Source organism: Symphalangus syndactylus, chromosome 1, assembly GCF_028878055.3.
Source record: "Symphalangus syndactylus isolate Jambi chromosome 1, NHGRI_mSymSyn1-v2.1_pri, whole genome shotgun sequence".
NCBI lineage: Eukaryota > Metazoa > Chordata > Mammalia > Primates > Hylobatidae > Symphalangus > Symphalangus syndactylus.
The window spans coordinates 88,297,900-88,324,292 of record NC_072423.2 but is presented as its reverse complement, the minus strand read 5'-3'; the positions used below and the strand labels follow the sequence as shown (position 1 = coordinate 88,324,292).

At 42.3% G+C, this 26,393-nt stretch overlaps 1 protein-coding gene and 1 long non-coding RNA gene across 5 annotated transcripts in view; one reads left to right on the top strand and one right to left on the bottom strand.

Annotated features, from left to right (window-relative positions):
* The window catches only part of LOC129479660 (rho guanine nucleotide exchange factor 2-like), a 77,397-nt gene extending 51,513 nt beyond the window's left edge, over positions 1–25,884 (top strand). For 3 of the 4 annotated variants that reach the window (XM_063630403.1, XM_063630497.1, XM_063630483.1), the window contains 2 exons: positions 22,593–22,827; positions 25,707–25,884. The gene's annotated coding sequence lies outside the window, so the exon portion shown is untranslated. Of the gene's footprint in view, positions 1–671; positions 2,467–22,592; positions 22,828–25,706 lie in introns of those variants that run through there. The other variant, XM_055273536.2, reaches the window with a different exon arrangement.
* LOC134735547 (uncharacterized) lies at positions 340–21,399 on the bottom strand. Its single transcript, XR_010118754.1, has 3 exons — positions 21,268–21,399; positions 17,956–17,993; positions 340–422 (listed from the first exon to the last, which is right to left on the bottom strand). It is a non-coding gene; the product is annotated as an uncharacterized lncRNA (long non-coding RNA).
* Positions 25,885–26,393: the final 509 nt, after the last annotated feature.

Genomic DNA, 26,393 nt, shown 5'->3' with positions numbered 1-26,393 from the left:
TGGGAGGATCGCTTGAGCCCAGGAGATCAAGGCTGCAGTGAGCCGTGATCATGCACTGCACTGCAGCCTAGGTGACAGAGCAAGACCCTGTCTCAAAAAAAAAAAAAAAATTAAAACCATTTGCTTTTTACTGTTATAACCTGGCCTAGGGATAAGATTGGAAGTTGGTAGAAACATCTCCAGTCTGGAAATTCCAGATTAATAACTGGCAAGGACTGAGGGGCAACTCTATCATTTCTAGCTCCAATATTATCAAAACTATACATATCTGATCTTCAGGTTTTTGCAAAAGCTGCACATTATCCTTTTCCAAAGACTCCCCCTGCCCCTTACCTCTTCTGCTTTAATTAAGTGCTTGTACTTTCCAATGCCGTCGGTGGGCTTTGTCTTGTAGGGCCAACTGGTACTTAGTAGAATTCCACCTAAAAGAGAGAAAATAAGACAAACCTATTTTTTTGTTGTTGCTATTATTGTTGTTTTTTAAGAGACAGGGTCTTGCTCTTGTCACCCAAGCTGGGATGTAATGCCATCTCATAGCTCATTGCAGCCTCGACCTCCTGGGTACAAGACAGTCTCCTGCCTTGGCCCACGCCCCACCCCCTGACCCCAAGTAGCTGGGACTACAGGCATGTGCTACCATACCCAGCTAATATTTTTTATTTTTTGTAGAGCTGGAGGCTTGCTGTATTGCCCAAGCTGGTCTGGAGCTCCTTCCACCTCAGCCTCCCAGGGTGCCAGGATTACAGGTGTGAGCCACCATGCCTAGCCTGGACTACAAATTTAAAAAAGAAAAAAAATACACACACACACACACACACACACATATATATAAAACAAGGTAACAGGATTTTTAAAAATAATCTCGGAGATCTTTCTAAGCATGAAACAAAATCTAGAAATCAAATATTAATAAACTTAGCTATATAAAAAGTTAAAATTTCTGTTCAACACGAAATAAGTAAAGTTAAGGAATGGATGACAAGTACAAAGCATACGTAACAAATGCTAATTTCCTTAACATACAATAACTATATTAAAACCTCTTTCTAAGCTCCTCTGAGAACAGCAGATGATTTGAGGGGGAAAAATTCTCCGCTGCAGGACTGGGAAGATTTGGTGGTAGCTGATCTGTTGTTGGTTTAAGGAGCCATAGATATTTCTTGATCCTGGACTGATTCTCAGTTTGTCCCCTTATTCTCTCCTTTTGCCTCCTAGAATATGCGCGATCCCCACTACTCATCTTTCTTTGAGAAATTCTCTCCTGATAAAGCCACTGGCAGTAAGGGGTAAAATACATTCTCAGAGGGCTCTCATCTCTTCTTGTTCCTCAACAGGCAATAATCCTTTTGAGGTTTTCTTTTTTTCTTTTGAAAAAAAAAAATCCTTTCCCCTTCCCTTTTGAAGTTTTCTAACTGTGACTATATAGAGAGAGAGACAGGCAGCAAAAATAGCCAGCAAAGAGGAAGAGCATAGAGTTCCATAAAGTTTTTTTGTTTGTTTTGTTGTTTTTTGTTTTCTTTTTTTTTTTTGAGATAGAGTCTCATTCTGTAACCCAGGATGGAGTGCAGTGGTGCAATCTCAGATCTCAGCTCACTGCAACTTCCACCTCCCAGGTTCAAGTGATTCTCCTGCCTCAGCCTCTTGAGTAACTGGGATTACAGGCACACGCCACCACGCCCAGCTAATTTTTCTATTTTCAGTAGAGTCGGGGTTTCACCATGTTGGTCAGGCTGGTATCAAACTGACCTCATGATCCGCCCACCTCGGCCACCCAAAGTACTGGCATTGCAGGCGTGAGCCACCGCGCCTGGCCATAAAGTTTTACAAAACATCTAACTTAATTTATTTGTGCTGATCTGAAAACAGCCTCCAACAAATATCGTTAAGTGAACAACAACAAAAACCAAAACCAAAAGTGTAGAACAGTATGTAGGTATGCTACTACTGGATTAAAAAATAGGGTCTTGGCCAGGTGCGGTGTCTCACGCCTGTAATCCCAGCACTTTGGGAGGCTGAGGCAGGCAGATCACGAGGTCAGGAGTTCAAAACCAGCCTGACCAGCATGGTGAAACCCCATCTCTACTAAAAATACAAAAATTAGCTGGGCATGGTGGTGCACGCCTGTAATCCCAGTTACTCAGGAGGCTGAAGCCGGAGAATCTCTTGAACCCGGGAGGCGGAGGCTGCAGTGAGCCGAGATCATGCCACTGCACTCCAGCCTGGGTGTCAGACCCAGACTCCGTCTCAAAAAAAAAAAAAGCGGGGGGGGTCTTTATATACATATACATTGTGGTAGACCCAGATAGCCATAGTGGTAGCATGTGTCTGTAGTCCCAGCTACTCAGAAGGCTGAGGCAGGAGGATTGCTTGAGACCAGGAGTTTGAGGCTGTAGTGCAAATAGCTGCTGCACTTCAGCATAGGCAACATAAGGAGATCCTGTCTCTAAATTAAAAAAGAAAAGATAGGGTAGAGATAAGAAACTGAAATCTGATCAGGTCTAGCTAGATTTTTGTATTCTAGAAATCAAGTGTTATAACCTAGTGGTTATGGACACAGGCTGTTCAGTCAGATAGACCTGAGTTTAAATAGAAGTCCTACCTGTTTCTTTCTGGTTACTTTCACCAAATTTTTTTGAGCTACTGTTTCTTCTTTATTTATAAATGAGGATAATAAAGAGGGTTAAAGGATAACATGTGTATGTATGTGTATCTATATGTATGTGTATATGGCATCAAGATATGGGCAGCAAGTCCTTCCTTGAAGAGGGATCTTCAAGCTGCTGTGGTCCTGCCCTCATTTCTTCAGGGTCACCCTCTGTGGGGTACTAAACACAAGATGGTGTGAAGAAGTCTAAGTCAGCAGTCCCCAACCTTTTTGGCACTAGGGACCAATTTTATGGAAGACAATTTTTCCACAGATGTGAGGAGTGGGGAAGTGGTTTTGGGATGATTCAAGCGTATTACATTTATTGTGTATGTTATTTATATTATTATTACATTGTAATATATAATGAAATAATTGTACAACTCACCATAATGTAGAATCAGTGGGAGCCCTGAGCTTGTTTTCCTGCAACTAGACAGTCCCATCTGGGGGTGATGGGAGACAGTGACAGATCATCAGGCATTAGATTCTCATAAGGAGTAGTGCTCAACCTGGATCCCTCATATGTGCAGTTCACAAAAGAGTTCATGCTCCTATGAGAATCTAATGCCACAGCTGATCTGAGAGGAGACAGAGCTCAGGTGATAACTTGAGTGATGGGGAGTGGCTGGGAGGGGCTGTAAATACAGATGAAGCTTCCCTGGCTCACCTGCCCCTCATTTCCTGCTGTGTGGCCTGGTTCCTAACAGGTCACAGACCACTTACTGGTCCATGGCCTGGGGTTTGGGGATTCCTGATCTAAGTGACATCAAGTGAAAGTTTTCTTAGGCCTCTCTTTTCTAAAATGGGCTTCCAAGCAGGTTTGCTCTGTGTGAGGCCTATCAGAGACAGTCCTGGCTTCAGAGAACTTCCCCACATTTACAATCCCCACTATTTCATCAAGACAACCCAGAAATATCATGGATCCCTTCCACGATATGCATTAGTCCACATTTACAATTACATGCCAATAACTGTATAGACACTGAGACAGTTACAAAGACAAAATATGCTACTTACCCTTGAGATACTCGAGGTATACTATGAAAGGAAGATGGGAAAGCAGATAATCATCTTACGGTGCACTAAGTACTTTAATGGACACGTGAGCAAGGTCATAGGTGCTCAGAGGAAGAAAAAACTAAATTTGCCTTTGGGGTGGGGGTGCAGGGGAATAGGTTCAGATGAGGAAACAGCTACATTCTTGAAAGCAGAGTAAGAGTTTACCATGTAAGGAATAGGGAGGTATTTTTGGCCAGAGGTTCCCCAAAGAGCACAGAATATAACCAAGGTATCTTCCTGACTGCTGCCCCAGTTTTATCTCTCTGAATCTAAGACCTTTGACCTTTTGCGACTTTGGGCTCTAGACTCTCCAGCCTGAGGACCCACCCATGGAGCTGATATCCAGATCTCTTTGATGGGTATACAGTGATCCTCAGGCCAGGATCTTGAAAATGAATCTCATCGAAGAAGATTTTATTATGACTCAAGACCTCCTAAAAAGCACTGAACTCTCCAAAGTATGATCATCCATTCAACAACTATTTATTAATACCAGGGTAGGCAGCAACAATTATACCGCACAATCACATGAATGGCACACACCAGAGTTGTGCAGTGTACAACCAACCCAATATCCATGGCAGGCTTGATAGGTACCATGCATTGCCCTAGAAGCTGGGGGTATAACAATGAACAAAGACTACGTCCCTGCAATACAGAACTTGCCACCTAGGAAGACAGACACTAATATCAATGCAAGGTGAAAAGGGCTGTCTATGATAAGCACTGTACATGGGAGGAGCACTTAAGATGAACTTGAGTGCCAGGAAAGGATTCTTAGAGTGGCTTTTAAGTAAAACTTGAAGGATAAGTAGGAGTTAGGAGAAAACATGGTATAGGCAGAGAAAGAGCCAGAGAGAATTTTAAAGTAGAGCAAGAGGATCAAGGTGGCAAGAGATGAGCTTAGAGAAACAGGCAAGGCTTAGGAAGGGCTTAATTATTGAGTACTAATGATATCCCAGGCACTGTGCAAAGGGTTAGGGACAAGGCCAACAAAACTCTGCTTATGGAGATTATAGTCTAGTGGGAGGAGAGAATCATTAGACTAATAGTCACAAAGTAAATATAAGATTACAAATTGTAGCCAGGTGTGGTAGTTCACGCCTGTAATCTCTGCACTTTGGGAGGCTGAGGCAGGAGGATCACTTGAGGCCAGGAGTTTAAGACCAGCTGGGCAACGTAGAAGAGACCCTGTCTCTACAAAAAGGAAAAAAAAATTAGCTGGGCATGGTGGCATGTGCCTATAGCCCTAGCTACTCAGGAGGCTGTGGTGGGAGGATTGCTTGAGCCCAGTGCAAGGCTGCAGTGAACTATTATGCTGCTGTCCTCCAGTGTGGGCAACAGAGCGAGACCCTCTCTCCTAAAAAAAGTAATTACAAATTCTAATAAGTGATGAAAACAAAAAGTACAGGGAGGGCTGTGGTGATACAACAGATAGACCTATTTTTAGAATAGAATATCAGGGAAGGCCTCTGTGAAAAAATGAGATCTTAACGGAAACCAGAATTCAGAAGAGAATTATAATAGTGGTTAACCCCAAGGGGAATAGTGGGGGGGAAGTAGCTAGAAAGGCAAGAGAGTTACTTATATTCCTTTGCACCTTTTAAAATCTGTTCCTTGCATATATATATATATATTCCACTCAAAAATAAATAAATAAAACAAGATATTGGAAAGGCAAATAGAAGTGTACTGGATGAAAAAAATGGAGGATGGGTGTTCCAGGTAGAGGAAACAGCATGTGTAAGGCCCCTAATGTAGCACACAGCTTGGGACATTCGAGGAACAGAAAAGCTGTCAGTGTGACTGAAGCAAAGTGAGAGGGACAGAATGCACCTAAGAGATGAGAGTGGGCTGGGCATGTGGCTCACACCTGAAATCCCAGCATTTTGGGAGGCTGGGGCGGGTGATCACTTGAGGTCATGAGTTTGAGACTAGCCTGGCCAACATGGTGAAACCCTGTCTCTACTAAAAATACAAAAATTAGCCGGGTGTGATGGTACATGCCTGTAGTCCCTGCTACTCAGGAAGCTGAGGCAGGAGAATCACTTGAACCCAGGAGGCGGAGTTTGCTGTGAGCAGAGATTGAGCCACTGTACTTCAGCCTGGGCAACAGAGTGAGACTGTCTCAAAAAAGAAAGATACCAGAGTGAGTAGTGGTCGGAATCAGCCGTGCTTGGCCTTGTTAAAGGTTTGGATTTCATCCTGAACAGCCATAAGCAGGGAAAGTATATGTCTGATATATATTTTTAAAAGATCATTTTGATTCTTATGTGAAGGAAGTAGGGAGATTAGATTGGTAGCCCCTGCTAAGTTGTTGATGGGCACCTACACCCTCCAACATCCCTCTCCTCTATTCCATCCTTGAGAGCTGACAGATTAATCCTTGTAAAATAAAAATCTAATCATGTTATTCTCTTCCATTAATCCAACCATTTATTTATTGCACACACACAATTGTTTGCCTGTTTTGAGACAGGATCTCGCTCTGTTGCCCAGGCTGGGGGGCAGTGGCATGATCTTGGTCACTGCAACCTTGACCTCCCTAGGCTCAGGTGATCCTCCCATCTCAATCTCCCGAGTAGCTGGGACTACAGGGCATGCCACCATGCCAGTTTAATTTGTCCCAGGTGCGTGCCACCACACCAGGTTAATTTTTGGATTTCTTGTAGATATGCAGTTTCGGCCGGGCGCGGTGGCTCACGCCTGTAATCCCAGTACTTTGGGAGGCCAAGGCGGGCGGAACACGAGGTCAGGAGATCGAGACTATCCTGGAGAACACGGTGAAACCCCATCTCTACTAAAAATACAAAAAAAAATTAGCCGGGCATGGTAGCGGGCGCTTGTAGTCCCAGCTACTCAGGAGGCTGAGGCAGGAGAATGGCTTGAACCAGGGGGGCGGAGCTTGCAGTAAGCCGAGATCACGCCACTGCACTCCAGCCTGGGAGACAGTGAGACTCTGTCTCAAAAAAAAAAAAAAAAAAAAAGATATGCGGTTTCGCCATGTTGCCCAGGCTGGACGATTGTTTTAAAATATAGGTATTTACTATTTGTCAGGCATTATACCAGGCACTGTAAAGACAACAATGAGTGAGACAAGGTAAAATTTTGATGGTTTTCTGTTGCCCAAAGTTTGAAATTCTTAGGTAAGCACTTAAGGATCTTGATTTTATAAACTAGATCTAACTACTTCATCTCATTCTCCCACTCCTCTAGATTTTTAAAACCCTGCTCCCTAGCCACAGAGCTACACTTGCTATTCTTGCTACAGTTTTCATGCCTCTGTGCCTTCCTTGGCTGTTCACCCTGCTGGGACTACACCTCTTGGACAGTGAAATTCTACACAGCCTCCAGAGCCAGCTCAAACGTTACCATCTCTGTGAAACTCTTCTGCTGCCCTAAATATACAAAGATCATCAAGAGTTTAATTCATAGTGATAGCTCTATCATGCCTCCATTATATAAAACGTTTTATATAAATAAAAAAGAAAACTCATATGTCAATCACCATCTTTAAGTAGTACCTACTCAATCATCTATCTGTAATTTCAAAAAGCAGAACCAAAAAGAATCTTTGCAATGATAACACATCGTAGGTGAAAGTACTGCAAATGTTTGCCTCAGCCTCTTACCTACTGGAATTCCTTGGCAAGGAGGCATTTTTAAATTCAGTTTGGAGCAATTCCTGTAATTAGAGCAGCTGCTTAATTAAGAAGCTGGTTCAAACCACTGTTAAATGAACCATTCTTCCCCTTAAATGAAAGGTTTTGGTCAAATTACCAGTGGTTAAACCACTTAATTAGCCAGTTGTTTTAATTATAAAATTTACAAGTTTGAAAGCCTCTGATTTCCAATAAGTTCAACTGAATTCTTTTCCCCTGTGTCGTGTCAATAAGTGGGTTTCCTGCTGTCACATTAACATTGCAGCCTCCTGAGAGAAAAGGCCACTCTACTAAAGAAAGACACAAAACCCCAGGGTTTCAAATGGAGGCTTTAAAAATCTTTCAATTATCACAATTATAAGATGTAACCACGCAATGACATTTCCCATAGCATTCCCCTTTCCTTTACATATGCCAGAGACAACTGTCCTTCAATGTTCTTGTTTATTAAACTGAGAACTAAACCCATCAATCCAGGATGGGGATAAACAACTTTGTTTTAATTCTTTCTCATTCAGAAATGGGATAAGCATTTTTAGCAGGGCTATGCAGGTAGGGAAAGAAAAAAATTGGGGTAGCCCCCAGCCAAGAAGCTAATTACAGGTTATTCTCTCCACTCAACAGACTGTAAGGCCCTCCAGGGCAGAAATAATGCCACCACCTGGCAAACAGTATGTGCTCAGTAAGTGTATATTTCAAAACAAAACAAAACAAAACAAAAATGGTTCTTAAGATATTTTACCAAAACAATCTGCAATGATTTGTCCCTGCCAGCTGCCCACATTTTTCAAAATTTCTTTTCAAATTTCTTTCAGTTGTTCTAATTACACTGAACTACTTGGATCTGAATATACCATGCTTCTCTGCTTCTACCTTTTTATTCATGCTGTAATGAGAGCACTCTAAGTTCCCTTCATCGTGTCTCTTTAGATCTAGTTTTATATATTTACTTCTATCTGTCTATTTTTAAATCAATAAGAAAAAGATGGTCACCACAATCAAGCCCCTCCTTGGATAGAGCAGCTGGAATGGTCCCCAGAGCCCACACACGGAGTGAATGGGTGAAGGCAGAAATGGGGCACTTTCCCCACTCTTCCTTTCTGAACATCATTGTAATTCAATTTTGAAATTTCTGACTTTAAAGATATCTCAGGCTGGGTGCAGTGACTGACATCTGTAATCCCAACACTTTGGATGGCTGAGATGGGAAGATTACTTGAGGCCAGGAAATCAAGACCAGCCTAGGCAACGCAGCAAGACCCTGTCTTCACAAAAAATTTAAAAAATAAAAAATTAGCTGGGCATGGTAGCGCATACCTGTAATCCCAGCTACTTAAGAGGCTGAGGCAGGAGGATTGCTTGAACCCAGGAGTTCGAGGCTGCAGGGAGCTATGATCATGCCACTGTACTCAAGCCTGGGCCACAAGCAAGACCCTCTCTCTCAAAAACAAAAACAACAACAACAAAAATATATATATCTGAAAGAACCTATAAAAAATACCAACAAAACTGTGTGCTTTCAAGTGGAAATTATCTTGGTGAGCCAACATTAGTGAGTTATTCTGGGCCTTGGAACCTTCTAGGGACTAGTATTCTCCAGTCACAGTTGAAACGTGGGCAAAGGAAAGAATAAATAAATAGCAAGTAAATGTACAAAAATATGTTCAACCAACTAGTAAAGACATGAAAATTCCAAACACAAGGGAAAGCAGGTTTTAACCTACAATATTAGCAAATATTAAAAATAATACTTGATGTTGAGTATGTAAAAAGGGATTCTCAAATAGAGAAGTATAAAATGGTGCAATCTTTCTGGAGAGCAATTTAGTTAATACACAACAACAGCTTTAAAAATGTGTATTTCCTTTGACCCAATAGTTCTACTTTCAGAAATGTACCCTAAGTAATCAGACAATGGCACAAATATTGCCCAAGAATGTTCATCACAGTGTTGTTTCCATTGCAAAATCTTGGTAACAACTTAAATTTCTCCAAATAGAAAAATGTTGAAAAAATTATGCTACTATCCCCACATATCTTTTCAAAATGATTCCTATTGGATCTTTTCCAATAGCAATTTAACATGCCCTATTTGATGCCAACTTCAAAAACAAAATAAACAGGCTGGGCGTGGTGGCTTACGCCTGTAATCCCAGCACTTTGGGAGGCCCAAGCGGGTGAACCACCTGAGGTCAAGAGTTAAAGACCAGCCTGGCCAACATGGTGAAACCCCATCTCTATTTTAAAAAATACAAAAACAATTAGCCAGGCATGGTAGTGCACACCTGTAATCCCAGCTGCTTGGGAGGCTGAGGCAGGAGAATCACTTGAACCTGGGAGCCAAAGGTTGCAGTGAGCCGAGATGGCACCACTGCACTCCAGCGTGGGCGACAGAGTGAGACTCCATCTCAAAAAATAAATAAACAAAAAATGACCTCCGAATTAGGTAGCTACCAGATACTAAAATATACCACCGGCTGGGCACGGTGGCTTATGCTTGTAATCCCAACAATTTAGGAGGCCAAGGCGGGCAGATCACCTAAGGTCAGGAGTTCGAGACTAGCTTGGCCAACATGGAGAAACCCCGTCTCTACTAAAAATACAAAATTAGCTGGGCATGGTGGCGCATGCCTGTAATCCCAGCTACTCAGGAGGCTGAGGCAGGAGAATCGCTTGAACCGGGAGGTGGAGGTTGCAGTGGGCCAAGATCATGCCATTGCACTCTAGCCTGGGCAACAAGAGCAAAACTCCATCTCAAAAATAAAAAACTAAAATATACTAAAAAACTATAGTAACCAAAAAGCTTTAAAACAGTTTCATACTGGCATCAAATACATATACAGATCAATGAAACAAGATGAAGTTTAAAAAGTAGTTGCAAGCCAGGCCCAGTGGCTCGTGCCTGTGAACCCAGAACTTTGAGAGGCCAAGGCAGGAGGATTGCTTAAGCTCAGGACTTCAAGACCAGCCTGGGCAACGTAGGGAGACCCTGTCTCTATAAAAAAATAAAAAGTCAAGCATGGTGGCACAGGCCTGTAGTCCCAGCTACTGAGGAGTCTGAGGTGAGAGGATGGCTTGAGCTTGGGAGGTTGAGGCTGCAGTAAGCTGTGATGGTGCCACTACACTCCAGCCTGGGTGACAGAGCGAGCGGTCCCAGCACTTTGGGAGGCCGAGGCAGGAGGCCTAGTCTCTATTTTTAAAAATTTTAAGTAAAAAAAAAAAAAAAAAAAAAAATAGTCCTGGACTTAGGCTGGGTATTGTGGCTCACACATGTAATCTCAGCACTTTGGGAGGCCAAGGTGGAAGGATCCCTTGAACCTAGGAGCTCAAGACTGGTGAGCTGTGATGGCATCAAAGTCTGGGCAGCAGAGATCCTGACTCTAAATAAAAAATTTAAAAATCCCAGATCTACACAGGAACTTAGAATATGATAAAGTTTACATTCTCAAACCTCCAGGAAAAACACGGATTTTTTTTTTTTTTCTGAGATGGAGTTTTGCTCTTGTTGCCCAGGCTGGAGTGCAATGGCGCAGTCTCGGCTCACTGCAACCTCCGCCTCCCAGGTTCAAGCAATTCTCCTGCCTCAGCCTTCTGAGTAGCTGGAATTACAGGAGCACCACCACGCCCGGCTAATTCTTCTATTTTTAGCAGAGATGGGGTTTCACCATGTTGGTCAGGCTGGTCGTGAACTCCTGACCTCAGGTGATCCACCTACGTCGAACTTCCAAAGTGCTGGGATTATAAACATGAGCCACCACGCCCAGCCAAAAACATGGATATTTTAATAAATGTTGAAACAACTGACTTCATTCATTCATTAAGGGGGAGAAACTGTATCCATGCTCCACTTATAATTCCAGATGGAACACTTTTTTATTTTATTTATTTATTTATTTATTTATTTATTTATTTTTGAGACCAAGTCTTGCTCTGTCATCCTGGCTGACATGCAGTGGCAAGACATCTCGGCTCACCGCAACCTCCGCCTCCCAGGTTCAAGGGATTCTCCTTCAGCTGCCCGAGTAGCTGGGATTACGGGTGTGTGACCACCATGCCCGGCTAATTTTTGTATTTTTAGTAGAGACAGGGTTTCACCATGTTGACCAGGCTGGTCTGGAACTCCTGACTTCAAGTGATCCACCCGCCTCGGCCTCCCAAAGTGCTGAGATTAGAAGCATGAGCCAGGGCACCCAGCCTCACATTTTTTTTTTCTTGAGACAGTCTCGCTCTTGTCGCCTAGGCTTGAGTGCAATGGCACAATCTCGGCTCACTGCAACCTCCGCCTCCCGGGTTCAAGCAATTCTCCTGCCTCAGCCTCCTGAGTAGCTGGGATTACAGGCATGCACCACCATGCCTGGCTAATTTTTGTATTTTTAGTAGAGACAGGGTTTCACCATATTGGCCAGGCTGGTCTTGAACTCCTGACCTAAGGTGATCCACTGGCCTCAGCCTCCCAAAGTGCTGGGATTACAGGCGTGAGCCACCGCGCCCAGCCTCACTTTTTTTTTTCTTTTTGAGACATGATCTCGTGCTGTCTTCCAGGCTAGAGCACAGTGGCACAATCATAGCTCACTGCAACTTCAATCTGACTCATGCAATCCTCCCATCTCAGTCTTCGTCTTCTGAGTAGCTGGGACCACAGGCACTCGCTATCCCACCAGGCTAATTATTTTTTTTTTGTAGAGATGGAGTCTCCCTATGTTGTCCAGGCTGGTCTTGAACTCCTGGGCTCAGGTGATCTTCCCCTCAACCTCCCAAAGTGCTGAGGTTATAGGCGTAAGCCACTATACCTGGTCTGTACCACATATTGAAAAGAAAAAATATTTATCAGAAGGTAACATGAAGGATTTTTTTTTTTTTTTTTTTTTTTTTTGAGATGGAGTCTCACTCTGTCGCCCAGGCTGGAGTGCAGTGGCGAGATCTCGGTTCACTGCAAGCTCCCCCTCCCAGGTTCACGCCATTCTCCTGCCTCAGCCTCCAGAGTAGCCGGGACTACAGGCACCCACCACCACGCCCAGCTAATTTTTTGTATTTTTAGTAGAGACGGGGTTTCACTGTGTTAGCCAGGATGGTCTCAAGACAGGGTTTCACCGTGTTAGTCAGGATGGTCTCGATCTCCTGACCTTGTGATCTGCCCACCTCGGTCTCCCAAAGTGCTGGGATTACAGGCATGAGCCACCGTGCCCGGCCATGGATTTTTAAAAATAATCTTATGGTAGAAAAGATCTTTTTAAGCATGAAACAAAATCTAGAAATCAAAGATTAATAAACATAACTATATAAAAATCTAAAACTTCTGTTTAATGGAAAAAACAAACATAAAGTCAAGGGATAAATGACTAGAAAAAGTACAAGCATATGTAACACAGAAATGCTAATTTCCTTAATATATAAGAACTATATTAAAAGTTCTTACAAATCAAAAATGAAAAAGTAAACAATCCAATAGAAAAATTGACAAAAAAACATAAATGGGCCAGGCACGGTGGCTCACACCTGTAATCCCAGCACTTTGGGAGGCCAAGGTAGGTGAATCACCTGAGGTTAGGAGTTAGAGACCAGCCTGGCCAACATGGCGAAACCCTGTCTCTACTAAAAATACAAAAAAATTAGCCAGGCGTGGTAGCACATTCCTGTAGTCCCAACTACTCAGGAGGCTGAGGCAGGAGAACCACTTGAACCTATGAGGCAGAGGTTGCAGTGAGCCGAGATCATGCCACTACACTCTGGCCTGGGTGACAGGGTGAGACTCTGTCTCAAAAATAAATAAGTAAATAAATAGGCAATTCATTAGGAAACAAATACAAATGGCAAGTAACCATATGAAAAGATGACAAATTCAAGACACAAAAATTAAAATGAGACATAATTTTCACTAACAAAAAAAAATTATTTTTTTAGGCCAGGTGCAGTGGCTCACACCTGTAATCTTAGCACTATGGGAGACCGAGGTGGGTGGATCACCTGAGGTCAGGAATTAGAGACCAGCCTGGCCAACATGGTGAAACCCTGTCTCTACTAATAAATACAAAAATTAGCCAGGCATGGTGGCACATGCCTGTAGTCCCATCTACTTGGGAGGCTGAAGCAGGGGAATCTCTTGAACCCAGGAGGTGGAGGTTGCAGTGAGCCAAGATCATGTCACTGTACTCCAGCCTGGGTGACAGAACGTGACTCAGTCTCAAAAAAATATATAAATAAATATATATATATATTTAGACATGGGATCCTGCTCTGTCGCCCAGGCTAGAGTATGGCATCTATTCACAGGCAAAATCAAAGTGCGGTACAGCCTCAAACTCCTGGGCTCAAAGGACTGTTCTGGGACTTTAGCTTTCCATGTAGCTGGGACTACCAGTCCATGCCAGTGCTTCCAGCTAACAATAAATGTTTTATAAAACCCAGTTTGGGCCGGAAAATAGAAATGTAAATTAATACAACTTCTCTGGTGGGTAGTCTGGCAATACTTATCAAAATCTCCAATTCATAATGCATTGACTCAGCGATTTCAATTCCAGGAATTTATCTTACAAATGTACAGGAACAAGTTTACAAAGACATACCAAAATGGCTGGTGTACCATTTTTTGAAACAGCAAAAAACTAAAAACAACCTAAATGTTCAGCATTAAGATACAGTCATACACACACATAATATAAATCTTCATATATACATAAAATCTTCCTAAAAGTTACACAAGAAATTGCTATCAGTGGATATCATGAGGGAGTTAAGATTGGGAAAGAGGGCCGGGCGTGGTGGCTCACACCTGTAATCCCAGCACTTTGGGAGGCCAAGGCAGTTGGATCACAAGGTCAGGAGATCTAGACCATCCTGGCTAACACAGTGAAACCCCGTCTCTACTAAAAAATACAAAAAATGAGTGGGGCGTGATGGCAGGTGCCTGTAGTCCCAGCTACTTGGGAGGCTGAGGCAGGAGAATGGCGTGAACCCAGGTGGCAGAGCTTGCAGTGAGCCGAGATCTCGCCATTGCACTCATCTGGGCAACAGAGCGAGACCCCGTCTCAAAAAAAAAAAGACTGGGAAAGGGGAATAAAATTTCACTTTTCATCATATACCCTTTTGTACAGTTTAAGCTTATTCTTCCCATATGCATCCATTTCAAATTTTTAACCGGTGATAATTTTAATAGTATTAGGTTGGTGCAAAAGTAAGTGCAGTTTTTGCCATTATTTTTACTTTTGCACCAACCTAATAATTGTTTTAAAAGACTTTCCTCAGAATATATACCAATTCAAAATAAACTTTGCCTATGGTTGAGAAGGGTAAGGGATAAGACCAAGGCTAGAGAATAATGACGACTTGAACATAGATCTTTTTGTTTTAATACAAAAAAGACAATGAAAGTCTGACAAAATGTTAATAGTTGCCAATTCTGGGTTTATTTGACATATTACTCTTTTACTCTTCTATATTTTTTATATCTCTCAAAATAAAAAGTATAATTAAGAGATAAACAATTTTTAAAAAAATCTTTCCTTCACCCTACATCTCTCTTCAGTTCCTGCCAATATGTTATTGACCCATTCAGTCTCAAACTTTTTTAAAGCATTGTCTACAGTCGTTTTTTTTCTAACTCTTGGACTTTCATTCACTTGTCACCTCATGGCTAATTTCCACAACCCATCCACCCCACCTACCTAGACTACCCTCCCTAAGGTCACCAGTGACCTCTAGATTGCTAAAATCCAAGGATACTATCATGTTCATGTTTTTCCTGATCTCTCGGTAGCACAGTTGAAACTGTAACATGGTTGGCCACTCTTTCCTTCTTGAAACGCTCTCCTCTTGCCTGCCATGATACTATACTATCCAGGTTTCCTCCACTTTGGTCTCTCTTTCTCAGCTTCATTAGCCTTTCTCCCTCTACCCAGATTTTTAAGGTTGAAATTCCTCAGGGTATGATCCCTGGGTCTCTTCTCCACCTTTTCTCCTTAACTGATCACACTCATTCCCATGGCTTCAATTAAAATTGACAAAGTAATGACTTTCATATGTATAGTTTCAACTCAGACCTAAATTTTTAGCTCAAGATCAGTGTGTCCAATGGGCTACTTAATATATCCTTTGCAGGCACTCCACACCATTACAAAAACCACAGAAAAACAAACACTGCATGTTCTCACTCATAAGTGGGAGTTGAACAATGGGAACACATGGACACAGGGAGGGGAATATCACATACCAGGGCCTGTCGGGGGGTGGGGGGCTAGTGGAGGGATAACATTAGGAGAAATACCTAATGTAGGTGATGGGTTGATGCGTGCAGTAAACCACCAGGGCACGTGTATACCTATGTAACAAAACTGCACGTTCTGCACATGTAACCCAGAACTTATAATAAAAAAAAAAAAAGAAAGAAAATATCCTTCTTTCTTCTTTTTTTTTTTTTTTGAGTCAGAGTTTCGCTCTTGTTGCCCAGGCTGGAGTGCAATGGTGTGATCTCAGCTCACTGCAACCTCCGCCTCCCGAGTTAAAGCAATTCTCCTGCCTCAGCCTCCCGAGTAGCTGGGATTACAGGCATGCTCCACCACGCCCAGCTAATTTTGTATTTTTAGTAGAGACGGAGTTTCTCCATGTTGGTCAGGCTGGTCTTGAACTCCTGACCTAAGGTGATCCGCCCGTCTCGGCCTCCCAAAGTTCTGAGATTACAGGCATGAGCCACCATGCCCGCCCGAAAATATCCTTATTTCTAAAAACCCAAGCTAAAGTATTCAAGGGTAAAGTATCATGATGTCTGATTTTTTAAAAAGCTAACATGACAAAATGTTAACAAAGGTGAATCTAAATGGTGGGTAAAGAAATGTTCATTGTGTTATTCCTGGGGAAAAAATAAGCTAAAACTACTAAATAGCAAGGACTATATCCTCTTAATTTTGTATCGCCAGCATCTAACACACAGTCTAGTAAGCTACATGTTTGTCAAGAGAATGTATAAATAAAAAGAAGCCCATTATTTTGAGATGTTAGGCTTTGGGCCCAGTAGAAATGGTGACTCCCTACACATTGCTGCCATCTTCTAAAATAATTAACATATGTAAAGCCTCTTCCACACTTCCCTGCACACAGTAGGCATTGAGTAAAAAATGTTAGTTCCCTTCCTTACTTCCATTCCTTTATCTCTGATACTTGTTAGACACATGACAAACGTCATTAAAATCCAACAACTCCATTGAAATTTCTCACATAATAGACAAAGCAAAAATGGCAAGTAATTGGGTTGAAACAGAGATGGAAATCCATTGAGTTAATCAGACTGAATGGACATTCATTTTGGATTAAACAGTGTGAGAAAAGCCCTAACCTGATGATGGACATACAAGGCAGTTCTGGAATAGTAGCAGTATTAATAATAATAATTACAGCTGCTACTTTTTGAGCATTTTATCTTTTTTTTTTTTTTTTGAAACGGGGTCTCGCTCTGTCGCCCAGGCTGGAGTATAGTGGTGTGATCTCGGCTCGCTGCAACCTCCGTCTCCAGGGTTCAAACAATTCTCCTGCCTCAGCCTCCCGAGTAGCTGGGACTACAAGTGCGTGCCACCACACCTGGCTAATTTTTTGTATTTTTAGTAGAGATGGGGTTTCACTGTGTTAGCCAGGATGGTCTTGATCTGACCTCATGATCCGCCCTCCTCGGCCTCCCAAAGTGCTGGGATTACAGGCGTGAGCCACCACACCCCGCCAAGCACTTTATATCTTTTGTCTCACTGAATCTTCAAATGGCACACTACAGTTTGTATTATAATTATCCTCTTTTTTTAAAATTTTTTTAATTTAAGAGACAGGATCTTGCTCTGTCACCCAGGCTGCAGTGCAGTGGCACGTTCATAGCTCACTGTAACCTGGGCTCAAGTGATCCTCCTGCCTTAGCCTCTGGAGTAGGTTGGATCACAAGCCTGTGCCACCACGCCCAGTTAATTTTTTAAAAAATTTTTTGTAGAGACAGGGTCTCACCATGCTGCACAGCCTCTTTTTTTTTTTTTTTTTTTTTTTGAGATGAAGTCTCACTCTTGTCCCCCAGGCTGGAGTACAGTGGCGTAATCTTGGCTCACTGCAACCTCCACCTCCCGAGTTCAAGCGATTCTCCTGCTTCAGCCTCCCGAGTAGCTGGGATTACAGGCGCCTGCCACCACACCCAGCTAATTTTTTGTATTTTTAGTAGAGATGGGGTTTCACCATGTTGGCCAGGCTGGTCTCGAACTCCTGACCTCAGGTGATCTGCCCACCTTGGCCTCCCAAAGTGCTGGGATTACAGGTGTGAGCCACTGCACCCGGCCTCACAGCCTGCTCATTTTTTAAGGTGAGGAAACCAACCTACAGAGAAATAGCCAAAGATCAAATAAATATGTAGTACAGTTGGAATCCAAACTTACTGTAGAGCTCTTGCTCTTAACCACTACTTTATGTTCTCACCCATGATTCGATTCCATGCTCACATGGAGGGGTGGGGTTTGGTTCAGGCCACTGTTCTCAAAGATATGGTAGGCTTCCTTCTAGGCAAAATTATTATAGAGTGCTAAAGGGTCACTTAAAGCAGGCCAACTACATCAGGTAAAAACTGCTTACCTACAGAATAGATGGGCTTCTCTCCTGAAGTTCTAAACCTAAAAGGAGGGAGAAAGTATGTTCAATACAATTAGAAACCCATATTTTATTTGCATAGTTTGCAAAATTTATATTCTATCACTAAAGATGCATCAATGCTGTTTCCTTACTCCTTCTTTCCTTTCTTCCTTCCACAAACTTTAATAAGCACCTGATGTGTGCCAAAGTGCCACATCCTGAGAATGCAAATATAAGTAAGATGTCTCTATCCATGGTCTAGTTGGGACAGGTGCTGGTAAACGAATGTGAGCCACAATATAGTATTGATCCGGAACAGAAACGTACAAAATTAAACAGCACACAAAGGATAGTATGGTCACTTCTACTAGGGAGGTGAAACTATTTTGAGGTGAGTTTTAAAAAATGAAGTGGCCGGGTGCAGCAGCTCATGCCTATAATCCCAGCACTTTGGGAGGCCGAGGCGGGCAGATGACCTGAGGTCAAGGGTTCGAGACTAGCCTACCCAATATGGCGAAACCCTGTCTCTACTAAAAATACAAAAAATTACCCGGGTTTGGTGGTGGGCACCTGTAATCCCAGCTAATCGGGAGGCTGAGGCAGGAGAATCACCTGAACTCGGGAGGCGGAGGTTGCAGTAAGCCAAGATCGTGCCACTGCACTCCAGCCTGGGCGACAAGAGCGAAACATCATCTCAAAAAAAAAAAAAAAAAAAAAAAAGATAATAATACTACAATCTCATGGGACTGAAAATGTATCTTAAACTCTGAGTCAGTTTCCTCTTTTGTAAAATGATATTTATATTTGTCTTGTAGTGTTTTTTGTGAAGATTAGAGATAACGAAAAATAGCTAGTATGGTGCCATAGGAGGTGCTTATCAAATAGTAGTTGACTGATTAAGATGGGATAATAGATTAAGAGGAAGGGGATACTATCACATTTGGGATTAAGAAAAAAAATAAGAAGATGGAAGGGAAATAAAGGGAGAAAGCCCTCAATAAATGTTAAGGACTCAAGAAATCATCCAGGATCATGAGTGCCGAGTAGTTCAGGAAGATATATGATACATTATTTTATATCCTATGGCTGTCACACAAAAGACATTTGGTGCATATTTGCTGCTGAACAGAGAAATAAACCACCAAATGTATTTCATCAGACTTAGAGAAAAACAAGGGGGAGCCTGGGCATGGTGGCTTATGCCTGTAATACCAGCACTTTGGGAGCCTGAGGAGCATGGATCACTTGAGGTCAGGAGTTTGAAACCAGCCAGGTCAACATGGTGAAACTGCATCTCTATTAAAAATAGAAAACTTAGCCAGACATGGTGGTGGGCGCCTGTAACCCCAGCTACTCAGGAGGCTGAGGCAGGAGGATTGCTTGAACCTGGGAGGTAGAGGTTGCAGTGAACTGAGATAGTGTCACTGCACTCCAGCCTGGGCGAAAGAGATTCTGTCTCAAAAAAATAAAGAAAAAAGAAAAACAATGGAGAGGCTGCATTCTATACACAGAACAGTTTAAAAAAAAAGACAACCTTGGATTTGAATCCTAATTCCAACCCAAATTAGCTCCATCATATTAAAACAACAGATTAAACTCTCTGGACCCCAGTTATTTATATAAAATTGAGATAATATCATCTATTTTACCAGGTCACTATGAAGGTCAATTCATTCATTTAACAAATATTTATTAAATGCCTACTATGTGTCAGATACCATTCTAGGCCTAGGAATAGGGCAATAAACAAAACTAAAAGTCCGTATCCGCATGATGCTTATTTTTAAGGGGCAAGGAAAGACAGTTAAACATTTTTTTATATACAAAATGAGTCAGATGGTGACATCTGCTATAAAGAAAAATAAAGCAAAGTATAAGGGAAGAGAGATTGATGGAGGGGTGTATATTTTACATAGAGTAGTCAGGGAAGGCCTCTTGGATGGGATGACATTTGGACAGAAACCTGAATAAAGTACAGGACAAGCCATATGGATATCTGAGGAAATAATATGCACAGTTTCTGGGGTGGGAAGGTGCTTAGATTATCAAGGAATAGGAAACCACAGTGCAGCTAATGCTGAGTAAGTAGTATAAAATGAGGATACAGATTATGGAAGGTCCTATAGGCCATGGTAAAGATTGCAGGTTTTATTTTGAGTAAGATGGGATACCACTGGAGAATTTGGAGCAAAGGAGTGATGTGAGCTAACTTGGCTTTAAAAGAATCATTCTTATGTTCATAATGTTAGGTCTCTTTTTAAAAAAAAAAAAAAAAAAATCACTCTGCTTTACTGCGAAGAATAGAAGACAAAGGTAAACTAGGGAGACCAGTTGGGAGGCCAAGTGATGGTAGTAAAGGCAATGAGAAGATAAGGAGCTGGCCCCTAGTGGTTTAGCAAAACAGAAAGCATGAGGCAAAAACTGGAGAAAGAAATGGTTCTAGGTCTGGCATAGTGGCTCATGCCTGTAATCCCTGCACTTTGGGCAGATCACTTGAGCCCAGGAATTCAAGACCAGCCTGGGCAACATGGCAAAACCCTGTCTCTACAAAAAATACAAAAACTAATGGGGCATGCTAGTACATGCCTGTAGTCCCAGCTACTTGGGAGGCTGAGGTGGAAGAATCACTTGAGCCTGGGAGGTCAAGGCTACAGTGAGCTGTGATCATGCCACTGCACTCCAGCCTGGGCAACAGAGGTAGACTCTGTCTCCATTAAAAAAAAAAAAATGGTTCTGTTTATATTTCAAAAGTAAAGCCAACAAGTTTTGCTGAAGAATTAACAGCATCTGGCCGGACACGGGGACCCACACCTGTAATCCCAGCAGTTTGGGAGGCCGAGGCAGGCAGATCACCTGAGATCTGGGGTTCAAGACCAGCCTGGCCAATGTGGTGAAACCCCATCTCTACAAAAATACAAAAATTAGCTGGGCATGACGGCAGGTGCATGTAATCCCAGCTACTTGGGAGGCTGAGGCGGGAGAATCATTTGAACCTGGGAGGTAGAGGTTGCAGTGAGCCAAGATCACGCCACTGCACTCCAGCCTGGGTGACAGAGTGAAACTCCATCTCAAAAAGAAAAAAAAAAAAAAAAAAAAAGAATTAACAGCATCAAAGATTAACTGCACGTATTTTGGCCTCAGCAACTAAATGAATGGAGATGCTATCAACCGAGAATGGGGAAGGAGCAAGGTGGCAGGCGAGATGCATGATGTGCTTATAGACATGCAAGTAAATATGATGAAAAAATGCTGTGTGAACTATGAAGCCAAAGGCAAATGTTACCTATATTTAATTATTGTTGTTAATATCCTTACCTTAAGAAAGAAAAGCCTTGCTTAAAAATGGTATTGTTCCTCAGGCACAGCACCTACAGCAAAACAGCCATGTTAGGACAATCTTAAGCATTTATAGGCCTCCAAGTATGTCTTCTCAGAGAGGCAAGAAACCCACAGTACACAAACCAAAAAAGGACAAAAAGTCTCTTATCTAGCAAAGAAGCTACCCTACAATTAACACCAAGCATGCAAACAAACCAAGGTCATCATTCTCATTCCACCCACTACAGTAAATGCTCAAAAAACAAAGTCCCCTCCCCACACTGCTTTCTCACTGTTTACCATTTCCAACTTAATCTATTTTTTTTCTAATATCAATCAATTATTACTATGCATCTGCCATGCACAGCATCATGAGAGGGGCTTTATTAAATCTTCTTTAATTCTGAAAACACTGCAAGACAATTTCACAAGTAAAGCAACTGAGGCCCAGAGAGATTATATTCCAAAAAATTATACCTAATAAGCTGCTAAGAGGACTGACTTAATGGCCAGGTGCGGTGGCTCATGCCTGTAATCCCAGCACTTTGGGAGGCTGAGGCGGGCGGACCACAAGGTCAGGAGTTCAAGACCAGCCTGACCAACATGGTGTTGTCTCTACTAAAATTACAAAAATTAGCCGGGCGTGGTGGCACATGCCTGTAATTCCAGCTACTCAGCAGTATGAGGCAGAAGAATCACTTGAACCCAGGAGACAGAGGTTGCAGTGAGCAGAGATTGCGCCACTGCACTCCAGCCTGGGCCACAGAATGAGATTCCATCTCAAAAAAAAAAGAAGACTGACTTACTACAAAACCTATGCCTCTATTACAGTACACTGTCTCTCTCAATAACAGTGATAGGCTGGGCACGGTGGCTCACGCCTATAATCCTAGCACTTTGGAAGGCCAAGGTAGGTGGATCACGAGGTGAGGAGTTCAGGACCAGCATGGCCAAGATTGTGAAACCACGTCTCTACTAAAAATACAAAAATTAACCAGGCATAGTGGCGGGCATCTGTAATCCCAGCTACTCAGGAGGCTGAGGCAGGAGAATCCCTTGAACCCAGGAGGCGGAGGTTGCAGTGAGCCGAGATCTCGCCACTGCACTCTAGCCTGGGCAACAGAGCAAGACTCTGTCTCAAAAAAAATTAAAAAATAAAAATAAAAAATGACAGTGATAATGATACTTCACAATGGAGGTAAGAACAAAAAAACAAATATAATGATAGCAAACGCAGCCTCGATCTCCTGGACTCAAGCAATTCCCTTGCCTCAGTCTTCCAAACAAACGTCTGTTCTTTTGTTTGTTTGTTTGTTTTACAGGAAAGAAACAAAAAAAAGTCTGTTCTTAAGGTCCCATAACATAAAAAGAAACTCCTGCCCACTATGGATAACAATTTTAATTCTTTCAACATGGATGTATGAAAACTCTAGTGTGCAAAAACAAGGAAAATCTGAGAAACTATCAGTCAAGAGGAGCCTACAGAAAAGATGACGACTAAATAAAATATAACATCCTGAATGGGATCTGCAACAGAAAAAGGACACTAGAGAAAAAGTAAGGAAATCTGAATAAAGTATGGACATTAGCTAATATAATATACCAATATTGGCTCATTAATTATAAAAAAAAAAAAAATCACACTAGGCTGGGTGCGGGGGCTCACACCTGTAATCCCAATACTTTAGGAGGCTGAGGCAGGCAGATCACTTGAGGCCAGGAGTTCAAGACCAGCCTGGCCAACATGGTGAAACCCCATCTCTCCTAAAAATACAAAAATTAGCCAGGGGTGGTGGTGCGTGCCTGTAATCCCAGCTACTTGGGAGAAGGCTGAGGCAGGAGAATCGCTTGAACCCGGGAGGCAGAGGTTGCAGTGAGCAGAGATCATACCACTGCACTCCAGTCTGGGCAACAGAGCAAGACTCTGTCTCAAAAAATAAATAAATAAATCACACTAATGTAAAGATAATAGTAATAGGGGAACTTGGGATATACGGGAACTCTGTGTACTGTCTTTGCAAGTTTTCTGTAAATCTAAAACTATTCTAAAATAAAGCTAATTTTTAAAAAGTCTATTATAAGCCAGGTGTAGTGGCTAACGCCTACAATCCAAGCATTTTGGCAGGCCAAAGTAGAAAGATCACTTGAGCCTAGGATTTTGAGACCAGCCTGGCCAACATAGGAAGACCCTTTCTCTACAAAACAAAAAATTAGCCAGGCGTGGTGGTGCACACCTATGATCCTAGCTACTCAGGAGGCTGAGGTAGGAGGATCACTTGGACCCAGAGGGCTGAGGCTGCAATGAGCCGTGACTGTGCCATTACACTCCGGCCTGGGGTGACAGAATAAGACCCTGTCTCAAGTTAAAAAAAAAAAAGAAAGAAAAGAAAAGCTTATATGCCAACTGCTATGCTGAATGTTAAAGAGAATATAAAAACAAAATGTAACTACAGGGATGAATCTTGAAAACATTATACTAAATAAAAGAAACCAGTCACAAAGGACCAAATATTATGTGATTCTATTTCTGTGAAATATCCAGAATAGCCAAATCTATGGAGAAAGGAAGTCAATTAGTGGCTGCCTGGGGCTGGAAGGTCTGGGGAGCTGTGGATGACTGCTAAGGGGTATGGAGTTTTTTTGGGGGATGATGTTCTCAAACTGACTATAGTAATGGTTGTACAATTCTGGGAATATAATAAAAGCTACTGGATTCCACACTTTAAATAGGTGAATTGTAGGTTATGTGAACTATATTTCAATAAAGCTATCAAAAAATGTATGCGCAATCTCTGTCCTTCAGGCATTTGGATGGCTGGAGACATAGACATACATTTGTATTAAACAGCTAAGCAATACTGCAGGCATTGTATGAAGTCAAAATAGGTGGTATGAACAACAAGCACACCTGGCAGGAAATCCAGGGGGAGATGGCTAGGAGAAATCCTTAGCTTTTGCAGAGTTATAGACGTTGCTGAGGATCTGCTTAGTCATGAACCCTCTTCCTAGACAAATGCATATAAGCATGGATATACAAACAGTTTGTCTGTTACTTCAGGAGATTCACCAAAACTCTTATCATCACCCAAGAACCCCTATGCTAAACCAAGAGATCCTCAGAGCAAGGGTCATGTCACTTTCCTCTCAGGCACATTGTAGACAATCAAGGTTTGTTCTGATGAATAAATGATTAGAAAGAAGTGAATAAATGATAATCATTGCTACCCTATATTAAGCACCGACATCTACTTTGTTGAGCACCTACCATGTGTCTAAATCACAATACCTTTACAAGATAAGCATTATTATCCCCACTTTACAGTTGAGGAAACAGATTAAGTAACCTACCCAAAGTAACACAACTACTATCGAAGCTAGCATAGGGTCTTGGGTTTCTCTGACACCAAAATCCATAATTTCCCCACTATTCTACACCTTTTCTCACATAAATGAAGGTGTTAGTGCTTAGGAAATTAGGAGGGGGAAAGATAAAACTTAGGAAAAGTCTCCCAGAGGATGTAAGACCATGAAGATTGGGAAGGATGTGAATAGACAGAAGGGCAAAATATGCAGATGATCCCAAAAGCACAATTGAATCAGGTACTAAAAGACTTTGTAAAGTATGTGTGCAACATACTTAACCTAATATTGGTCAGCATAAAAGACAGAGTAGGAAACTGGGGCCCTAGGAGAGGTCAGGCCAGCTCCCCCAACTACTAGCCATGTACCTTGAAGTTAGATCAGATGACTCTAAAGTCCCTCCAGGGCCACGATCTATTAACCATGACAAACAGAATAGAAATGAAAGTGAACAGAATATATTTTTAAATGGGTCACTTCATATAGAAGAGGGACTGGATGGGAAAAAAAGATCAAAATGAGACTGCTTTCTCATTTTAATTGTTCAGATTTCTGAGTCTCTACAATAACTAAGGTTTTAATTATCTAAAAGCCAGGCTTAAGAGTTGACAACTTTCGGCCGGGCGCAGTGGCTCACACCTGTAATCCCAGCACTTTGGGAGGCTGAGGCGGGCGGATCACCTGAGGTCTGGAGTTCGAGACCAGCCTGACCAACATGGAGAAACCCCGTCTCTACTAAAAATACAAAATTAGCCGGGCGTGGTGGCGCATGCCTGTAATCCCAGCTACTCCAAAGGCTGAGGCAGGAGAATGGCTTGAACCCAGGAGGCGGAGGTTGCTGTGAGCCGAGATCACGCCATTGCACTCCAGCCTGGGCAACAAGAGTGAAACACCGTCTCAAAAAAAAAAAAAAAGAGTTGACAACTTTCTAGAAGACATTCAAATTGTGGTATGAACTCTCCCTGTCAGCTCTGGGAAATGTGCTTCCTGTCCCCTGCAATGCTTGGCATTATTTATCTGGACACAAGTAATCTATTTTGGGACTGTATCTACAATTACCCTCTCCTCCCCATCAGCAAATGAAGAGCAGCTCTGGCCCTGCAAGTGGAAGAGGAGGATGGTGACACCAGCGAATGAATGAATGAGGACACAGATGCTGCAGTGGGTAACAAAAATACTCCCATGAGCCAGGAACCAAGCAAGGACTGCACAACTGCCAAAAAACTGAAGTCACAGGGCAAAATCTATAGCATGTGAGTAGCCTAAGACATCAGAGTCTGGGGTGGGTGGTGAGAGCAGTGGGTCAGGGGTCTTTGATGCAAGCAACTGAGAGCTGTTTCATGAAAGTAAGAGAATATATTTGTGTATTAATAAATATTATTTAAAATAGCATTGTTACTACCATTTATTGAGTACTTCCCATTTGCTAGGCACTTTACGCATACTATTTGTTTTTTTAATTTTTTTTTTTTAAGAGACCAGATCTCACTATATTGCCCATGATGTCTCCAACTCCTGGCCTCAAGCAATCTTCCTGCCTTGGCCTCCCAAAGTGCTGGGATTACAGGAGTAAGCCACCAGACCTGGCCCATATTATTTCAATTAATCGTTACAGCAACCCTCTCTGACGGGGCATTATTGAGATAACTGGCTCTATTTTACACAGGAAAAAAAAGAAGTTTATGTAAATTGCCCAAACTTAGAGGTTTGGTAAGAGAAATTCAAACCCAGGTCTGCCTGAATCCAAAGTCCAACCTTTCTAT